The sequence below is a fragment of the Nuphar pumila genome, unplaced genomic scaffold (assembly GCF_984573655.1).
Source record: "Nuphar pumila unplaced genomic scaffold, dmNupPumi1.hap1.1 HAP1_SCAFFOLD_205, whole genome shotgun sequence".
NCBI classification, from domain to species: Eukaryota; Viridiplantae; Streptophyta; class Magnoliopsida; order Nymphaeales; family Nymphaeaceae; genus Nuphar; species Nuphar pumila.
The window spans coordinates 36,054-41,947 of record NW_028323215.1 but is presented as its reverse complement, the minus strand read 5'-3'; the positions used below and the strand labels follow the sequence as shown (position 1 = coordinate 41,947).

At 40.4% G+C, this 5,894-nt stretch overlaps 1 pseudogene; it reads right to left on the bottom strand.

The window, feature by feature from the left end:
• Positions 1 to 1,004: 1,004 nt before the first annotated feature.
• On the bottom strand, positions 1,005 to 5,533 carry LOC149810793 (ARF guanine-nucleotide exchange factor GNL2 pseudogene; annotated as a pseudogene).
• Between the last annotated feature and the right edge of the window lie 361 nt (positions 5,534 to 5,894).

The following is a 5,894-nucleotide window of genomic DNA, read 5'->3' as shown; positions in this document are numbered from 1 at the left end:
TCACTTGTAATGGCATGCCCAAATACATCATCAACAACTCATATATCGCGCAATTAAAAATCTGTCATCCTGCTGCAAGCATAGAAGACTCAATATTGAACATAGTAAGAGAGCATTTGTTATCATTTAGAGAAAGCCCAAAAAGTGAGAGAGAGAGAGTCGGGTATTCCAGTAGCATTTACAAGGTGCCTTAAATGGTCTTTGATTTGGGTTGGATCAAACTTGAATTGGATCTGCATCTAGCTATGCTGACTCTGCCATTGTCAGTCTCAAATTCGGCTTAATATTCTCAATCTATATGATCATCCAATCTGAAAGCAAAATCCCAAGCCCAAAGGTCCAAACCTTTTTTGTACTTTACTCCTATCTATATATGATTTGAGGTGAACAATGGATCCGGTAAATTTGGGCTTGGCTCGTTTAAGCCTGGCTTGGCTGTCCCAACGTAGCAAACTTACCGAGCTCAGACACCACGCCTAGGTTCTACCAGTCAAGCTTGAGTAAGATCGATTAAGCTCATTAAGCCCGATTAAGCACTATATTTCTCTATATAAATTGTTTTTTTTAGTATAAAGCCAAAAAAAACTAGGTCCTACCCTAGGGATGTAAATGGATCAGTTCAGATCCGATGTAGGCATTACTGAATCATACATAGATCTGAAATTTAATGCAGACTCAGATGAAAGAAGCTACTGCTGAATCAAGAGATATGCTTTTACAGGTAATTGCAATCGGATGTGGTTGGCTTCAACAACAAAGTCTCCAAGTCCAAATCGAATTGGAATCGAAATCCGATATATAGGATGCTAGATTCCGTATTGATCAGCCTAACAGATTTGTGATGAAAAAGATGCATAGCAAAATCCTTCAATTTTGAAGGGCTGCAATTAGAGTAACAAAATCTTGAATTGTAAGCAATATCTAAATCTTAAACAGGTAGAAGAAAAAAATGGAGAAAAACTATGTACACTGTACATGACTTTGAATTCATAACATACTAGCAATCAGTTTTCAGGGAAGAGCTCATCCTTGACAGCTGGTGCTATCCATAGAATTTGAGTGATAGTAATATCCCACAACTCATTATCTTCTTTATTAACTAAAATCTCCCCATCTTTCATGGCCACTATCATCTTCTTCAACAACAGTGGGATCAAAATCTGCAATCTGTCACTGGTACCCAACTCTGTCTTCATACAAGTATCCATCCTCCTCAAGACACCCAGCCAGAAAGATCTAAATCCAGGAAAAGATGATATTAGTTGTAGAAATTGAATGAAAGTATCTGTTAGAAACTCCAAAGCCAAAATCAGTGTTCCCTCCATGCTGTGCATCTCCTTCTCAGAGTTTTCTCTTTTCGAATACTCGATCGCTTTCTCTAACAGATCGTCACCCATGGCAAATATCACATGATTGAAGCAATGCATGCACACATTTGGAGTAAATCCCAGCCCTTCAGCCTTTGTGAAACACCTCTGCAATGTCGACACTGCATGATTCCTGATCTCTTCTCTCCTCACTAGGGAAATTTTCCGAACGCTTTCAACTAATCTGACAAACATCGTAGCGATTGCCGAAATTCGAGAGGGGTCTTGAGTTGCCAATGATGAACTGCAATCAGGATCTAAGAATCCAGAACTGAGCCAGCTGACTAACAAGTTCACGGAATCTGCCATTAGGTCGAGCAGTTGTATGCTCTTCTCTATGGAGCTGAGCTTTGAGGCTGCAAAACTAAATGCAGACTCAATGCATATGCTGTAATTTGTCCTTGTAAGATAGTTTCCATTATCAGACATCAAGGAGATAAGTGCTTCCACTCCATCAGCAAAAGCTTCAGGATTTCGGGCGCTTAACGATACAATGGCAATTATGGACTTCCATCCAAACTGGGTCTGAATGTTCTTAGCATTTTCTGTTAGAATCCTGGCAGCAATTTGTGTCAATGCCTCACAGCATGAATCTGCAACTCGATTATCGAGTTTCCATACTAGTTGTAGTGACTTAAAGATAAGCTCTTCAGATAATTTATCGGATTTATGTAGTAGTTTTGCACTAATGTTTAGTACACCGAAGAGCGACTTCTCAACGAAAGGGCATGAAGAGAAAAGAGGCAATTGGCTTATCATCCCAAGGTATTCATGAAAACTAGGCCAGAAGGACATGAATCGATCGAGATTACTCACTGTGATCTTGACAACCAGGTCCCAACAAAGTGTTGTTGTTTCTTCTTCATCTAAAGGACTAGTGAATTTCTGTCCCTTTCCAGCACCAGACAACAGAAGTGCTCTACCAAGATTTTGTAAGGATTCCACATGCAAGTACTTTGCTTTTGCAAATATGCCTTCAATGCAGCACTGTTTGATCAACTGTAGATTCCTATCCATAGCGTTGCCAGCAGCAGTAGGCATGGATTCTTCATTACTGTCAGTTAAAAAGAACTGGGTGAATTTTCCCATGATGCTTGAGAGCCGGCGGTCATTGTTCATGTGTGATGGGAAGATCACAGCAGATTCAGTCCTGGAGTGCAATGGGAGATCAAGATCCATTCGAGGGGCCGGAGTTTCATTGTTAGCCCCTACAAGGTTGGGAGGCAAGAGCTTAAGCCTTTTCAATCTTAGCATACAGTCAATGATGTTTCTCCATCCACCTCTAATGGAGTCACCAAACTGGTTGGCAATGGTGAAGAGCACCATAGTTGCAATTCTTGGTTTGATATCTTCTGTAAAACCGAAGAGGGTTTCTTCTAGTGAAGCAAATGGGTTGAGCAAAGTGGTGAACTTGCACAGCATTCCAAGAAGCTCATCTTGAACATCTTCAAGCCTGTACCTGTGGAAAACATGTGAATGTTACATTGAATTCTACCAAAAGAGTGGAAAGGAATCTACAAATTCCTCTATAACAAAAGAGCCACATGCATTCAAGGGTGGATGTGATTGAAAGGATAAAAAAGATTTCCTTTGTTGAATGCCATTTTTCCTTAAGATGGATAGTGTCATAGTACCTAGTTTGATTCAACAAAATATGGTCATGATATTCCATTGGAGACCACCAAGTATACTATCATTCTATATCACAAAAATATACTTGACCACTCAATTACATGCCTTCCTTTACAAAGCTGCCTAATTTTTCATAAATCACAAGTTGCATGCCTTCATAAAGTTGCTTAAAAGGTCTCACCCCAGAACTACTGTATGTAACAACATTCCTTAACTTTTGATTTGTTTTTTTAACTTTTTGACGTTTTCATTCGCAGTACCTATTCTGTTATATCTACATCAAATAAAACTTATGGTTAGTTTTTGAATATGCTGAAAATGGCTTACCTTGCTATTCTTGCCACTGCAAGGAAGCCATCCACGCAATGATGTAGGATATAGTCATCTTCTGTATGTTCAAAGACACATGCCAGTGTAGCAATCGTAGGGCCAACAATGATCGCAAACATACCACGAATTAATTGAGGCTGTTTTCCACAGAAGATGTAAGGATCTGCTTTTTTGGACTGGTTGATGATATTGATCCACCTGCTTGGAGTCATCTCAACAGAACTGCCAGATTGATCAAATAGTGTGATCTCATTAGTTGAAATAGACTGAAACAACTCTGATAGATACTCTCTTGGAAGGTCCTTCCCCCCATTAATATTCCTATTGTTTTTGATAAATTCCTCCTCTGTCATCTTCTTCTTGACCTGAGCATTATGTTGATCAGTATTCAACATTATCAGAGAATAACACAACACAAAGACCGCATCTTTTTCTGCAAACATTTCATCCGATTGTTCATAGAACCTTTCGGCAAAGGCCTCAAGAATTCTCTGAATCTTCTCTGATTCTCCAGGCAATCTAAATGTCTCGAGAAAATTCCTGAGTGCTGCGTCAAGGATCATATTCGTAAACTCAAATGTCGATGTGAATTCCTTGAGAACCTGGAGACGAAACTCATCTGGATCACCAAGATAATCTCCAATAAATGTTTTGTCCAAACCTGGGGCATACCTTAAGAAGTAAGCTAAGCTCTGAGGGTCAGGAGGATCAGGGACAAGATGTGCATGTTTCAAAAACTCCAGGCCCTTCTTCTCATCCCTGTTAAAATGGTTTACAACCACCATCAATCTTTTCTTCAAATACTTCCTAGTTCTCACAAACTCAATCCACACCTCTGAATCATTGTAATTTTCACATTTTTCAATCCAAAATGGCCTATATTCTGTAATTCGGAGTGAATCAAAATTAGGACCATCATTGGAGGCTAACTTCAAGCTCCCGTAGTCGTCCATACCATCTGCAATGTTTTGAATCAAAACTACCATTCCTTCAAAAGATTGTGCCTGCATTGAAGACATTGGACCATTGCTCGGAAATGCTCTCTTGCAAAGTAGCTTCGCAATTTCTTCGAATATGTTTCGGTAAGTTGGGTTGCAATCAAAATTCGCATACATCTCAATCCCAAACATGGGTTGCCTACAAAAGCTAATCAATCCTTCAAGTGCAACCTCCTCTTGCTGAAATGAGTACAATTTCCCACCTGCAACCTTCAAGCAGACAAACCAAAAGAAAGCCTCCAGTTGAAGCTTCAAAGATCTACGCAAATGATGGTATAGATTGAGAACTGTACTGCAAATCATGGACAGGACTAAAGGCATAGAACGCGAGCCATGGTGAATGAGATGGTAAAAGAGTTCATCTTCAATCATTCTTAGCAGTTTCGGGTGTTTACCAATTGCTTCTCCTGAGAACTCGATTGCAGAATTTATCAGAACCAAAGCAAACAATTGAGCATCCTCATCAGGCACGTTCGCCATTGGATCAAACTCGGAGACCTCTGCAACTACTACATTCAATAGAGAGCATATAAAATGAAATATGTCTACCATGCAATCAATACCATAATTCATCGACGAGATGCTATTATTGTCCTGACCATTGAAATCAATCTCCGGCATGCGACCATAGATCACCTGCACCAATTCATGCATGGTGTGCCTTGCATTACGTTGAAGGAGATGCCCTCTGCTTCCAGACTGCTGGACCAGTTGAAAGCAGGTGTTCACAATGGTGCAAACAGCATTATCACTCAATAATTCAGAAGCTTTGCACTTCAGACATGCCACTAGAACCTGAAGAATCCTCATGAGGACAGCATCCTCTGCTGCAGAGTTGATTCGATCAAGTCAGCAATTGGTGATACCGTCCACAATCAAGTGCATGGCTTCGCGCGCATGCAAAGTAGCAACATCAAAGATGTCCAACTTGAGAATCTTGAGGATGGCCGACAATGCAATTCCTGTCGCCGGTGCATCGATCTCGTCGAACTGGATCACCTCAAGAAAGGGTGATAGGTAGATGGATGGATCAACCGAGTGCCAATCTTGCTGGAGGTTGAAGGCAAAAGTGCGCAGGGACTTGAGGGAGTTGATGAGGGAGGTGTCCAAGACTTCCTCTGCACCAGGAATGAATTGAGAGGCATGTTGGTCGGTTGGGATCATCCTCATGACCGCCAAGAGTGCACCAACTTCTGTGTTTACCATGCATGAGATGCTCAGATCCATCTATTTTCTTCTTTTGTGTTTTTTTTGTTATCCATGGAGTTCTCTTGTGCTGCTTATCCTTCACCAATGCCTATCATCATCAACACCATTATTCATTTTGAATGTAATTACATACTCATAAACAAACATAATTTTTTTCACCCTATCAATCATCATTGCTTATTTGAAGGTGCCAACATGCTCATAAACATGCAAAATTTGTTGGGATTAACCACCACGTTGGTGGTGGTTACCCACGATGTGGGTAACGCTCCCCATTATGATCATCGCAAAATTTTTCCTCTCGTAATATTATCTCTCTCCCTTATCTTTTCCTTTTCTAACCTCTATTTTCCTCCTT